Source organism: Herpailurus yagouaroundi, unplaced genomic scaffold (genome assembly GCF_014898765.1).
Source record: "Herpailurus yagouaroundi ecotype Mexico unplaced genomic scaffold, PumYag 196, whole genome shotgun sequence".
Lineage (NCBI taxonomy): Eukaryota > Metazoa > Chordata > Mammalia > Carnivora > Felidae > Herpailurus > Herpailurus yagouaroundi.
The window spans coordinates 22,418,577-22,433,156 of NW_024412427.1; the positions used below are offsets into that span (position 1 = coordinate 22,418,577).

Consider the following 14,580-nt stretch of genomic DNA (forward strand, 5'->3'; position numbering starts at 1 on the left):
TAAAATAAAATAAAATAAAATAAAATAAAATAAAATAAAATAAAATATGGTTCTCCCAGCAATGCCTTGGAATAGAGCCAGACTCTGTAGGGAGCTATTTGTGTAGCTTCTGAGAGGAATTATCAAAGGCTCAAAAACGGCAGTGGAAGTAGGAGAGGGAAAAAAGGAAAGAGATTAAATAAACACTAAAAAGGTAGAAGCAGAAGGATGTTGTATCCAAATGGATGTAGGTGATATGGGGTAAAAAGGAATCAAAATGATTTCCAGGCAATTGACTAGGATAACTTCCTGGATGGTGGTGCTATTGGCTGAGATAGTGTAAAACAAAGAATGGGTTTGGAGCGGAGGCCATGTGGCTCAACTTTTTTAATGGATTGAGATTGAAAGGGCTGAGAACCCTCCAGGACTCATATCAAGAGGTCAGTAAGAAGAGCAAATATGAGGCTCAGAAAGGAAGGATGGATGGCATACCATTTGGGGTGTCAATTCAATGCCAGATCTCAACACAATACAGTTGAGAACACTATATTGAGTGGGAGTGGTCAAAGAATGGAGCTCAGGCAAACACCACTGTGAAAGCAGTAGATGGACCAAGTGGCTACAAAAGAAGATGAGTAACTGGAGAGATGATATGAGGAAGAGCAGGAACAGTGCTGGAGAAGGCAAATGGAGCATGATTCCATGAGGACAGAGGCATCTACACTGACAAATACTCATAGAAGTCCTTTTTTTTCTGGCCTGAAGGAAACAGAAATGAAACTATTTTGATATCTGCACATGAAATACATGAACAGCAACAGAAGAGTCCAGAAATAAACACAAATCTATATGAGAATTTCATTTATAATAATGGTGGCATTATAAGTCAGTGGAGAAAAGATGGATTTTTATTGGTGAAAAAGTACAGCTGAAGTTCTGTGGGATTGAGCTGTAAGTGCCAGTGGCCTTAAGCGACAGTAAATTACTCTACTCAATTTAGTGAGTGCTATCCTCTTTCTGAAAGGGAAACCCGTGTACCTTTAAGGTCATGGATTTCAGCAAAATTTGTATACAATCCTTTGAATGATTTAGGTTGAATTTCGCTCCAGAACAAGCTTAAGAATTCTAAACGAGACGCCAGATTTTGAAAATTAAAATATTCACTGCTTATATATTATATATACTCAGAAAGTAGAAGGCTTGCCAGCCAAGCAATTAAGGGCTTTGCTTGTGTAAATTGCTCATACACAAGTGTGCATAATTGCTTCTATCTTGCTAAAATCCCAGCATGCCGATGAATATCAACGCCACTTTTTTTCTGTAAGACAAACATCATCATCAACATCACAATGTAAAGACTATCCCTTAATGCCTTTATAAGCCATTGTTTAATATTGAGGTTGAAGGGTGGAAAATAGCGTACAACCTCATCCACCAGCAGCATATCTACAACTTAGTCATGGTCCCTGGGCCATGCCTGGGTGCTGAAAGATTACAGCTCCCTGTCATTTAGCAAAGCTGTCAGCGTGGAGAGCAGCATGGATTCTTTTGGAGGGATTATTGGCCACCTCTCTTTGCTTTGCAGTGACCTAGTGGTCTAGACAGGATCAGAGAGTAGATCAGAGATTTGAAGGAGGTACCACATGCTAATACCAAAAACAAAAACAAACAAACAAACAAACAAGCAGGTTCTTTGCCCCTTAAAACCACCCCACCTTCATTTTAACTTGCTTTTTTATTTAAAATACATCCTCACTGATGCCACATAAAGCTTCAGTTGCCTCTAGGAGGGAAATTTAATAGGCTTTCCTTTTTCTGGAAAACCTGACTGTCTTGTAAGGATCTAGGAGGGATTTATTCAGAGCAAACAGATGAGAGAGCGTTGCAGCTTCTTTTCAGTATCTGGTATTGTGAGTTAAAGGAAAAGCTATTGCCAAGATCAAAGTCAGCACCATGTGACTGTCTATGCCGGATAAACTGTAGGGGGAAATCTATTACTACCATGACAGGGACAAGCTTTTATTTTCATGAGAAGGACCACTAATATAACATTAGAAACATTTCTAAGGATAATGAGGGCATTCATTTCGTTTTAAGAACAATATGACTAATACACAAGTAAATTTTAAATGTATGAGAGAGGGTGATAGTGAGAAAAGATAAGGGGGGGCAGGGGAAGCTTAAAGCAAAATGGACAAGTATGAGCCTCAGTAATATTTAACAGCTGTTTGACCTTGGGTATGTCACTGAAGCTTTCTAAACCAGTTTCCTTACCTGCAAAACACAGAACTCACAGATGTGAGTTCTGCTTCCCTCATGGAGTTGTCATGAGTAGCAAAGAAAGATACTTGAGACAGGAGTGATGCCCTACAAGCAAAGGACTTAGACCTGGTCCAGTCTTTACTCAAGGGTTTTGAATGAATTTCTAAAAGAATAATGATCAAATTTCTGTGCATCAAAATCATCAAGGAAGTTTATTTAAAATAAAAGTGTTGAGGTGCCTGGGTGGCTCAGTCGGTTTAGCATATAACTTTTTTTTTAATGCTTATTTATTTATTTTGAGAGAGAGATAGGGAGCCAGAGGGGAAGGGGCAGAGAGGGAAAGACAGGATTGCAAGCAACTCCTGGGCTCAAACCCATGAATCGTGAGATCATGACCTAAGCAGAAATCAAGAGTCAGACACTCAATTGACTAAGTCATCCAGGTGCCCCAAGCACCTGGTTCTTGATTTCCACTCAGGTAATGATCTCACAATCCTGTGATCCAGCTCCATATCAGCTCTGCACTGGTGTGGAGCCTAAGATTCTCTCTCTCCCTCTCCCTCTGCCTCACTCCCACTCTCCTGCACTCTCTCTCTCTCTCACTCTCTCTCTCAAAAACAAAAATGAAATGAAATGAAAGGGAATGAAAAAATAAAATAAAACAAAACAAAACTGTCTGGTTTTATTCCATATCTACCAATTCAGAGTGAAACATGGGTCTCTACAGGCCCCTGAGTGATTCATTATAAAGCACAAATGTGATGGAATGGATGCATGATGTGCCATCCAGCTCCCCATTCAAGGAAGCCCCCGGAAGTATGGTTAGCAGATGATTTTCAATACTAAGCATGTTCAGGGATGGGCTCAACTACAGAGAGGTCACAGTCCCCGTTAGGCTGCCCACTTGCAATGACAGACCAATGTGGAGATATCAAGACCTGAACAACTCTGATGGGCCACTCTAGCTTTAGAGCTCCCTCTGGGGTTGGCCAGGACTACTGTTGGGTCCCCATTACTCCCACCTTGTTTCTCTGCCCACCCTTGCTTCCCTCCTTTCTGTCCTTACATATTGTCTCCTTAATACACATCCCAAACACTAATCTCTGTCTCAGAGTCTGAGTCTGCTTCTTGGAGAAACCAACCTGTGACATTGGGGTATCAAGGATCTAAAATGAGAGCTAATGACATTCTTTCTCATCCTAAAAGCCTTCCTAGTCCTCTTTGCCTACAAATTTCATTTCATGGAAGTTAAGGCCTTTCATGATTTAGTACCAATCTTTCTTTACTGCCCCATTTGTCCATATGCACTTCTTAATCCTTAGACCAACAAGAACAGACTGGTTTCTTTTCAACTGAGCATTTTCACAATAGAATCTGTTAAATGTTCCCCAGACATAAGCTGCTTACTCTTTCTTTTTAAATTGGAATCTACTGGCCCATAAAAGTGCCTTTTCAGGTGCTACCTGATTCCATAGGTTCTTTCTTGATTCCCCAGTCTCACTCCTGCCTCATCCCCTTGCTGGGAGGTGTGTTATGTGTATGCTCTGCTCATCAACTGAACTCCTTGGAAACAGCAATCCTTTGTTTTCCAGCATTTCATTTTCCCACATCAATTAACCTGGTGCCTTGGTCATAGATACACAAAGCATTTGTTGGATTAGTCAATGGTATTAAAACAGTAACTTACTGACTTGTACTGCTAGAAGAATCCCATAGACTATATCATTGAAGATCTTGCCCCCCTTTATTGCAAAGATAAGTCAGATAAAGTTTAGAGGGTTTGCCTGAAGTCGTATAATTAATAAACCATAATGGAACCATAATTCAGATCTACTACACATATATATCAATACTTAATTTTAAAATGAAAAACGTACTAAGTAAACATTTGAAAACCCATTTTTGGTAATTTTTAACAGATTATACAATCAATTAATTTCCCACACACATGAGTATCTGAAACAAAAATTTGTTTGTAATTTAGTTATTTTGACCACTTCAAACACATTGAAGAATAGTCAAAACATGAAATACAATATTTTCTTTTGCAAAATTACTACACATGCCTACTTATACATATTCTGAAACTCAACCTCATGTATTTAATTCACTTCCTCATTATCTCTATATCTACTTCAATAATTCTTAGATTTAGAGTTACTCTTGTATTTGGTATTCAATGGTTTTCTAATGTTATTTTGGTAGCTTCCCAGGGTTTCAGTAATCTTACATGAACATGGAAAAGAAGCATTTGTTTTCTCAAACAAGCTCTAACTGATGGTTATGGACTAATTTTTTTTTTAATGTTTGAAGTACAATATGCATACATATGTACAAACTAAACATACCCATATGATCAGTTCCCACAGCAAGAAGGATAACATTACTAATGAGCAGAAGGAGTTAATGAAGCAGGTCTGTTTTATTCAGTTCTTGTTTATCTCTAAAGCCATGGTAATGACCTTTGGTCAACTCTGGAGACTAAACTCCTGGAATGTTCACATACTGACTAGGTAAAGATATTAGTCTACATGCCCAAAGCATTCAGTCAGGATGAACCAGATTACCAGCATGTTTAAAGTAAACATCAAGGATCATGATGTGTACCCAGGGCCTGGTTTGGGGTTTACACCATTTGGCAGAGATGTGACCAATTCTATTTAAGAACTTTGCACTCCAAGATACAAGTCAACTTTCCTAGGCATGAGAATCTCACACATGTCTTTGCAATTCCCAACTGGAAAAGATGATACACCTATGCATTCCCTACAGGGGGCATACAAGAAAGTGTGCATTTGACCTCTTCTAGCCTTTGCCTATACAGTAAAACCTTGGTTTGCATAATTCATTCTGGAAACATGCTTGTAATTCAAAACACTTGTATATCAAAGCAAATTTCCCCATTAGAAATAATGGAAACTCAGGGGCGCTGGGTGGCTCAGTCGGTTGAGCGTCTGACTTCAGTTCAGGTCGTGATCTCACTGTCTGTGAGTTAAAGCCCCGGGTTGGGCTCTGTGCTGACAGCTTGGAGCCTGTTTCACATTCTGTGTCTCCCTCTCTCTCGGCCCCTCCCCCACTCATGATCTCTCTCTCTCTCTCTCTCTGTCAAAACCAAATAAACATTTTTTAAAAAATAAAAAGAAATAATGGAAACTCAGATGATTCGTTCCACAATCCAAAAATATTCATATAAAAATGATGACAATTACTGTAATATAATACAAAATAATAAAGAAAATATAAAATATAAAGAAAAATAAACAAATTAACCTGCACTTACCTTTGAAAACCTTCATGGCTGGTGTGAGGGAGACAAAAGAGAAGAGGGTTATTATGTAGGACGACTTTCACTATCACTAACGGAATCACTGCTATCTATTGGCTCAAAGGAATCTTTTTCTTTTCATGCAGATTTAACAAGGTATCTATCCAATGACACTTGTTTTTGCCTCCTTTTGAGGATTTCACAGTAATGTGGCATTGCATTGTTCAACAGATTCATTGCTCACACTGCTACAGCCTTATTCGGGTGGTGCTTTTCCACAAAGTTTGCACTTGTTTCCCACATTTTACACATCTCCCTAATCTCATTTGAAGTGAGGGATTCCTCTGCCTCTTTCTCCTCCTCCTCTGCAGAGGAGATGCAGATGTGGACTTCTTATAAAATCTTGCAATTTCAGCCACTTGCATACCTCGTTCGTACTTCTTGATGATTCCCTTCTTAACGTCCACTGTAATCATCTCCTTCTTCTTACCGCCTTTCTTTTCAACCTTTTTCCGCATGGGGGCCATTGTACATGCTCACATGGATGTTGACTACAGAGAAGTATTAATAAACTCTTGTCATATGCTGCATTTAATGTAACTGGCAATAAGGCAGAAGAGGAAAGGGTCTCTATCTGCAGACAGCCTGACCTAGAATGAAGCAAAGAATTCCTAAGCTTACTCTTGTAAGGAAAAGCAAAAAATGTCCATAGGTGCTTTGAAGTGACAAAAAATACACTGGTGCCAGTTGTGGGCACCTTCCAGTGTTCTGAAAATCACTGGTTTCTGCCAAACGCTGCGGTCTGAGACCAAGCATCTGAGCATGGGAGATGATCACCCACAATCCTGCAGCAAGAGAGAGAGAGAGAGGGGGAGGGAGAGAGAGAGAGAGAGAACAATTGGCTCAGTTGTGATCATGTGACATTCAGCCTCATATACTATTTGTATTACAAGACATCGCTCATTTATCAAGTTAAAATTTATTAGAAATGTTTGCTCATCTTGTGGAACACTTGCAGAACAAGTTACTTACAATCCTAGGTTTTACTGTGTATATACTTTTTCTGTTATTCCTTCACTGTATCCTTTGCTGGAATAAATCTTAAGCCATGACACTAACTTTATGCTGAATCATATTAGTCCTTCCAGTAGATTTCCAAACTAGTGGATGGTCTTGGGAACACTGAGACAACTAACACCTCAGAAGTCCCTCTCTTGCCCCTTAAATTCAGTATGTCCCCCAAGAATAACTACCATACCAACTTTTAATAGCATAAGGTAATTTTGCCTGTTTTTGAACTATGTATGTTTGGTATCATACAGTCTGTATTCTTTTATATCTGGCTTCTTTCATCCAAATATTCTGTTTGTGAGACTCATGCATGTAGTGTTTGCAATTATAGTTCACTCATTTTGATTGCTGTAGAATGATAATCCATTGACTATACCACAACCTATGTTTTCATGCCTCAGTAGATAGACATCTGGGTTGTTCTAAATTTGGGGTTATTATCAGTATTGTTGCTATGTGTATTTTGATACATGCCTTTTGTGAACATGTGTGTGCACTTCAGTTAGTTATATATGCAGGGGTGGAGATGTTGCATCATCAGGAATGTGTGTGTTGAGCTTCGGTAAATATCGCCAGAGAACTTTTCCAAACCGGTTGTACCAATTTCTCCATCCAGCAGCAGTGTATTAGAATCCCAACTGCTCCACATCTTCACCAATACTTGGCATTCTCTCTCTTTTCACTTTAAACCAATCTAGTGAGAAGATATGGTATGGCATAATGGTTTTAATTTGCATCATTCTGGTGACTAATAGAGTTGAGCACATTGTCACATGTTTATTAACCAATTAGATACAACACATGAAGAACTTCCTCACTATTTTTTTTTCCTGTGGGGTTGTGCTTTTATATTTGATTTATAATATTCTGCATACTCTGGATTGGAGTCCTTCATTGGCTATGTATTGCTAATATGTATCTTCTCTGACTCTGTGGTATGCTCTTCTATCCCTAGTAGAGTATTTGATCAACTGATCTGCTAACTTTACTCCAATTCCCTCTCTACCACATTTTTACTCGACAAATATTTATTAATTAACTGCTATGTATTTGGGCACTTTGTAGATATTGGGGGGAAATAATAAGCGTAATGATTCCTGTTTACACTCTTCTGAAAGAAATTAATGTAGCTTGCTTTCACCCTGAGCCAATTCATCTGAATTATTTAAAGGATATGGGAATATACTCTACCCAGTGTTTTAGGGTTCTATTTTCCAAGCACATTTTTTTTACTAATCAGTCTTTTTTTTAGGGTTGTTGTAAAGCCTTGCTCTGTTCTCCCACTGAGAACTGAAAAAGAAAGAAAGACGAAAGATACTCTAGGTCTACTTTGCAATTTATGTCATGTCCCTGTTTATTTCATTCCCTTGGCCATAAATGTTTTTACAGCCACTCACACAATATGCAAATATTATGTCTTTGCTCCAGCACCCTAGAAGCAGACCCTGAGATAAGGATGTATGTGCAATCATTTATTTAAGATGTGAACCCAGAAAACACTGGTAGAAGAGTAGAGGCAGAGAAAAGCAGGCAGCCAATAAAGGGTATGCTATCAAGCAGGTTACTGCTCTGGATAACCAGATCTTAATCCTGGTGGGGAACTCTAGGGACCAGCATAGAACAAATGCCTTTGAGTGAATCTACCTGGTAGGACAAAGCACCTGGTATATTTATAAATGGTCTCCTTTCAGTCATTTGAGCTGCCTCCTGAGTTGGGGGTATGTGTGTTAATTCTCCCAACAAATCCAGCCTGTCCATCCTCAGAAAGAGAGACAGTTCTTTCTCAGTGCTTGCTAGATCAAGCACTCAGGAAAAAAAAAAAAAAAATCACAGGTATTGGCAGTTGGAAGTCAGATTTTTTGGTGCTGAGTTATAGAAGTTCAATTTCATTAGCTGGAATACTAAAGAGGAACTTGAAAAATAAAATAAATCATAAAGGATAAAATAATTATGCACAAAATTTCATTTTCTTTTTGTCTTTTCTTCATTTGAAAAGATATTGACTACATAATGCTTTTTCTTAAAAATTTCCATTGCAATTATACATATCAGTACTTGGATCTTAGTTGGAAATGGCATCTGCTAGAATCTTTTATTAGTAGGACAGTCTCCACTTACACACACACACACACACACACATATATATATATATATATATATATATATATATATAATAGGCTATGAGTGAGAGCACCAAAATAATAAGGATATAAAAATAGCAATTTATTTTGACCTCACATCCAAGATGTCTGATCCAAGAAGTCAGGCCATCCAGGGTTAAAGTGGTGCTCCACGATGTGAGAGACCCGAGCTATTGTTATCTTGCTGCCCTGTTGAGCATGGCTTCTATTCTCAAAGTCATCTTACTGTCTACATGGCAGCTGCCACTCCAGTTACCCCAGTCTCTTACTGCTGCCCAAAGAAATGGGAAGTATTATGGAAGAGATGCAATGCACTTCCTAGGAGTTGCACATCCTACATCTGCTTAGATCCCATTGCCAAGAACTTGGCCATATGACCAGAACTAGTTGCAAGGGAGGCTGGGAAAAGGATCTTTATTCCAAGTGGCCACATGCCCAGCTGAAATGGAAGCTTTACTACTGAAGAAATGGCGAAAGAGATATTTGGGACCCCTCTCTCTCCTCACAAATTCAAAAATAGGAAATGTGAATTTTTAAAAATTTAAAACATAAGTAACTTCTACCAGAAAGTTTCAGCTTAAAGCAGTGATTATTTAGGCTTAAGAGAAAACCAGTATTTTCCTTAGACCCTTCTGAATTTATACTTAGGTCAAAATCTTATCAACTTAAAAAAATATATATGTAAATCAAAATATAGTATTCAAACAGGATGGACCTATTCCAAGGAGAGAGGGGGTGGGTGGTGGGTGTGGGTGTGTAAATTAGGATCCTACAAGGAGTCCTTTACTTTTTTTTTTAAGTTTATTTATTTGTTTATTTTGAGAGATAGAAGAGAGTGCAAGTGGGGGAGGGACAGAGAGAGAGAGGAAGCATCCCAAGCAGGATCTGCACTGTTAGCGTAGAGCCCAATGCGGGGCTTGAACTCAGGAACTGTGAGATCATGTCCTGAGCAAAAATCAAGAGTCAGCCTCTTAATGGAATGACCCACCCAGGCACCCATGGAGTCCTTTCTTTTTGATACCAGCAATGTTACAAAAACGGTCACACAACTTAATCCATGTGAAAAAGAGATGACGTAAGTACAATGAGCATATGGGGGAAATTTTTCAAACATGAATGTGCTTCAACAGGTCTCATTTCTCATCAGAGTGGTATTCCAATTCAAGCCATTTATTTCACTCCTGAATCTGAGGTATCTTTAAGCTGTAATAATATGATAAGCCTTTTAAAGCCCCGTACTTCCTGAAAGTAAACATCGTTCCTCAGAAAACTGAGTGAAAGATATTGACAAGGAATAGGAGAGACATTTTCAAGCCAGACTTCCCGGTCACCATATGAAAGAAACCCAAGGAAAAACAGACGGTTGGCATTGTTATTGTTCAGAAATTCAGAAGCAGATTTCATGAGTAAAAATAAAACCGTGAGCCTCTTGACAAGGATGACGGGTAGAAACCAAAAAATTGTGATTCTCCTTGGGTGATTGTGATGGATAATCAAAGGCAGCTTTTTTATATTGATTGGCCTTGTCTTTCCAGAGACCAGAAATGGAATCCATCTGGACATTCGCTAAAGGACAACAGATGGAGTTACACCACATGACAGTGAGCTGTTCTCTCTCTCTCATAACCCACCGGTGGTGTTCTTTGTAAGAATAACAGTACTGGAGATATGGAAGATCATTTTTTTCTTATGGTTTACCTCCAGATTTGTTATGGTTGCACACTCTCCAAATCAGGAGAGAAAGTTACTTAAATATTCTCAGTGCTTTCCTTTTTTAAATTTGGAAAATAAGGAGAGACCAGTCAGCACAATTCTAGTATCTGAAAAGGTTCTGGAGCAATTAATTAAAGGCTCATTTGTAGGCACCTTGAAAATAAATGTATGTTAATGAGCAACAATATTCATTTTGCTTAAGTGGGTTATGCCAAATAAAGCAAACAAACTTTCTCATACAACTGTATGAGAAACTTTCTCATACATACTGTACAATGTACAGTACATTAGTCCTCATTTATTAACATGTGTTAATGGGGCACCAGGGTGGCTCAGTCGGTTAAGCCTCCAGCTCTTGATTTCAGCTCAGGGTGCTCTCGTGGTTCATGGGTTCAAGCCCCTGGCTGGGGATCTCCATTGGGAGTGTAGAGACTACTTGGGATTCTCTCTCTCCCTTTCTCTCTGCCCTTCCCCTGCTCTTGCTCACTCTTGCTCCCATAAATAAATAAATAAATAAACTTAAGAAAATGTGTTAATAACCTATATTAATATGTTATTATATCATATGTTAAATTGAATTGGTTTCACCTATTCACAATTATCTCCTTTCCGAAATCTTCATCAGCACGGACCCCAGATCTGTATTTACAGCAGTGTCCGGGACCTAGTCAATATTTTTTCCTTCACTAGATCTCTTGTTATCATCTGCTTTTGTCTTCATCATCTTTAATATTAGTCATCTTTAATATTAGTCACTTCTTATTTCCTTGACTTCCATCTTCACCTTACATTTATACTTACCAAACAGGTTTCAGTCTGTTGTGGTTTTCCCGAGGTCTCCAAATTAGTTCCAAGTCTTACTGAAGGAACCTCTTTATCCACTGTCTCCTTCTCCCCAGAAGCTTATGTCCATTTCAAATCCCCATTCACTTCACCAAGACCCTTAACCTTTCTTTTGAAATTCCCTTTCCATGCTCTACAAGGGCCACATTTGGTTTCACTCATTCATTCCACAAAGTTGCAAAGATTCATGTAGCCCTTGGTTTTGTCCCTAAATTTCAAGGACAAAAAGACATGGGATAATGGCATTAAAAAACAAATCCATTATTAGGTGTTCACAAAAACACACAGAGGCTTAAGTTTGGTAAAAAACAGAGTTTTTTCTCATCAAGTCACTAATCAGTCCCTCCAGGGTCCATCTGAGGTAGGCATTAGGTGGTTTTCCTCATTCATACTTTTTTGCTGGTCCCTTCCATGGTTTTATCTCTCTGGACCACCCACTGTTAGGGTCTCTCTTCCTTACATTAGGTTCTCCCTGGTCTTCTATCCACCCTGTAGAGATTAGGAATCCTTATCAGTTCATTCAATATTGTGAAGCCTCTGGAGATGGTTTCAATTCCTCCGGTTCCTTCCCAGAAAAATGCCTCCAAACTAACAAAATGTTCTTCTGTTAATATTGAGCAACTCTCAGAACATACATTGGGGACAACTTTATGATAAGGAGAGATCTCTTCTCAGGAAGGGGGGAAAGGGAAAGCAAGACATCTTGAAGATGCTTTAGTAATCCAGATAAGAATAATCATCTCTGAACATCTTGTGCACCCTCAGGCTTCTAATTTGCCGTAGTCATCATCCTCAGGACTAACTAATGTGCTTTATTTATACCCTGTTATCACTTTGCTGGAGAAAGCCAGAGATGCAAGCAGATTTGACTCACTACACGTTTCTGTTCTGTAATTTTTCTGTTATTAGGGCAGAAGGGCAATCCTTTCCTACATGGAAGCTTAACTCAGGGTTCCTTCCTATGTGTCCTTTTCTGCATCCTCAAAATTTATGTTGCTTATTCCCACAACAACATATCTACTTCTATGGTAATAAATGCAAAGTTATCACACGTACATTCACTGACTCATCTCCTCTTTCATTCATTCCCAAATTGAGCAGTTATTAGGTACATATTACTATGCTAGGAATTAGAAATAGAAAAGTGATTTAAAAAAATCTATTATAAACAGTATAGACAAGACCAAATTTAATCAGACAACCAGTGATATAAATGTAAAAACTAAAATAGTGAAAAGTGAGCATAGAATTACATAGATCTAGAACAGCCTATATAGATTTAACATAACAAGGCATGTCGGAATGTTTTAGAGAAAATTACTCTGTATCTGAGGTCTGAAGGAGGATAGACACTAACTAGGCAAGGGGTTTTTAGGTGAGGAGAAGATTACAGAGAAGGATTTTTCTAAGAAGCCCAAACCATAATTACAAACATCCCATGGCACAAGGGAGCAAGAAATTTGGAGGAACCAAAGTTAAGAAAGGCCAGATGGCAGGATAAGTGAAATAGATGATGGGGATTAAGGAGTTCACTTGTCGTGATGAGCACCAGGTATTGTATGGAACTCTTTTTTTTTTTTAATGCTTATTTATTTGTGAGAGAGAGATAGAGTGTGAGTGGGGGATGAACAGAGAGAGACAGAGACCTAGAATCTGAAGCAGGCTCCAGGCTCTGAGCTGTCAGCACAGAGGCTGATGCAGGGCTCAAACTCATGAACCGCGAGATCATGACCTGAGCTGAAGTCAGACGCTTACCAACTGAGCCACCCAGGCGCCTTATGGAATTCTTGAATCACTATACTATACACCTGAAACTAATATAACACTGTATGTTAAGTAACTGAAATGAAAATAAAAGCTTCAAAACAAGAAAAAAGAGAGAGAAAGTCTGGATGGCTGGAAAGTTGAAAGCAAGAGGAGTGTGGCTTAAGGTAAGAGATGAGATGTAGGGTATGGGGGAGAGTCCAGATCATGCAAAACCTTGCAGGAGTGCTGGCTGTAATGCAAAAGAGATGAAAAGCCATTGCCTTAGTCAGCTCAGACTGCTATAATAAAATATTATAAACTGGGAGTCTTAACTACAACAGAAAATTATTTCTCATAGTTATAGAAACTGGGAAGCCCAAGATCAAGGCACTGGCAGATTTGGTGTCTAGCAAGATCCCACTTACTAGTAGAAACAGACAGCCATCTTCCCACTGTGTCCTAATATGGTGGAAGGGGTGAGGAAGCTCTCTGAGGTCTCTTTTATAAGGGCATGAATCCTATTCATGAGAACTCCATCCTCATGACCTAATCATCTTCCAAAGGCCCTACTTCCAAATATTAGCATATTGGGCATTAGGATTTAACATATGAATTGGGGGGGATGGGTATAAACATTCAGTCTATGGTAGCCATTGAAAGAGTTATAAGCAGTGTGTGGGATGTAAAAAATCAAACTTGTCTTTGAGAATTTCACCCTGGAAAGCTGAATGGAGACTGGATTGGAGGAAGGCTGTACAAACTGACATGGAAAGAAGTCAATTTGAGAGATATTTATGAGGCAAACCTATAGAACTTGATCATTTGAATATAATGTGAGGAGGAGGAATTATTAAAGATAATTTTTAGGTTTCTATTTTAGGGAATTGGGTAGATAGCAGTTTAACTGGATGTGGACTAGATTTACAGGGAAGATGGAGTCTATGTTGATGGATTCTACTTTTTTCTCTTCTGCAGAGGAATTTGGTTTCATTCTGTATGTTAGGCTCAATTCTACCAGAAGCAAGAACTTGAATGCAAGTCATTGTTTTGGGGAAGCAAATGTGGAACATGAGTAAGGAAGAAGGAAATAAGAAAGGGGAGGAAAGGAATCCATTTCTTGATGAACAGGTTAGCACTAAGGAGGCTTCTCCTGATGGGTACCTCTGAGAGATGAGTAGAACATGCCTCTGAATTGTTGCATCTGGGTGATGAGGAATCTGGAATATTTTAGTGCCAAATTCTATCCATTATTGGTTGAAGGATCCTCCTACAGAGTTAATTCATGACATTTATGGCCTGTCCTGTGCTCTAGCCAATACTGCTCTGGAAGCCAGAGGAAGCCTCAGGCTTTCTCAATAAGACATCAGATTGCATTGGCAGAAAGAAGGCTGAAGAAAAACCAATGGAGCATGGACAGTGGCTACCATCCTTGAATTCACTACTTTAAGATTTCAAAGTGCATTTCTCATGTGCTTTTCCTCTATCTTGATGCTTTTGTCTTTTTTGATTACTGGCCCATTTCTCAGATATTTTTCATTGCCATATTTTGAGTTAATCATT

At 38.8% G+C, this 14,580-nt stretch overlaps 1 protein-coding gene across 3 annotated transcripts in view; it reads right to left on the reverse strand.

Annotated features, from left to right (window-relative positions):
- The window catches only part of PAK5 (p21 (RAC1) activated kinase 5), a 322,934-nt gene that overhangs the window by 298,828 nt on the left and 9,526 nt on the right, over positions 1-14,580 (reverse strand). The window contains exons 1-2 of one of the 3 annotated variants that reach the window (XM_040447681.1): positions 5,934-6,069; positions 5,522-5,539 (exon numbers count right to left, since the gene is read on the reverse strand). The exons of 1 other annotated variant lie outside the window; for it this stretch is intronic. The gene's annotated coding sequence lies outside the window, so the exon portion shown is untranslated. Of the gene's footprint in view, positions 1-5,521; positions 5,540-5,933; positions 6,070-14,580 lie in introns of those variants that run through there. One more of the 3 variants, XM_040447682.1, reaches the window with a different exon arrangement.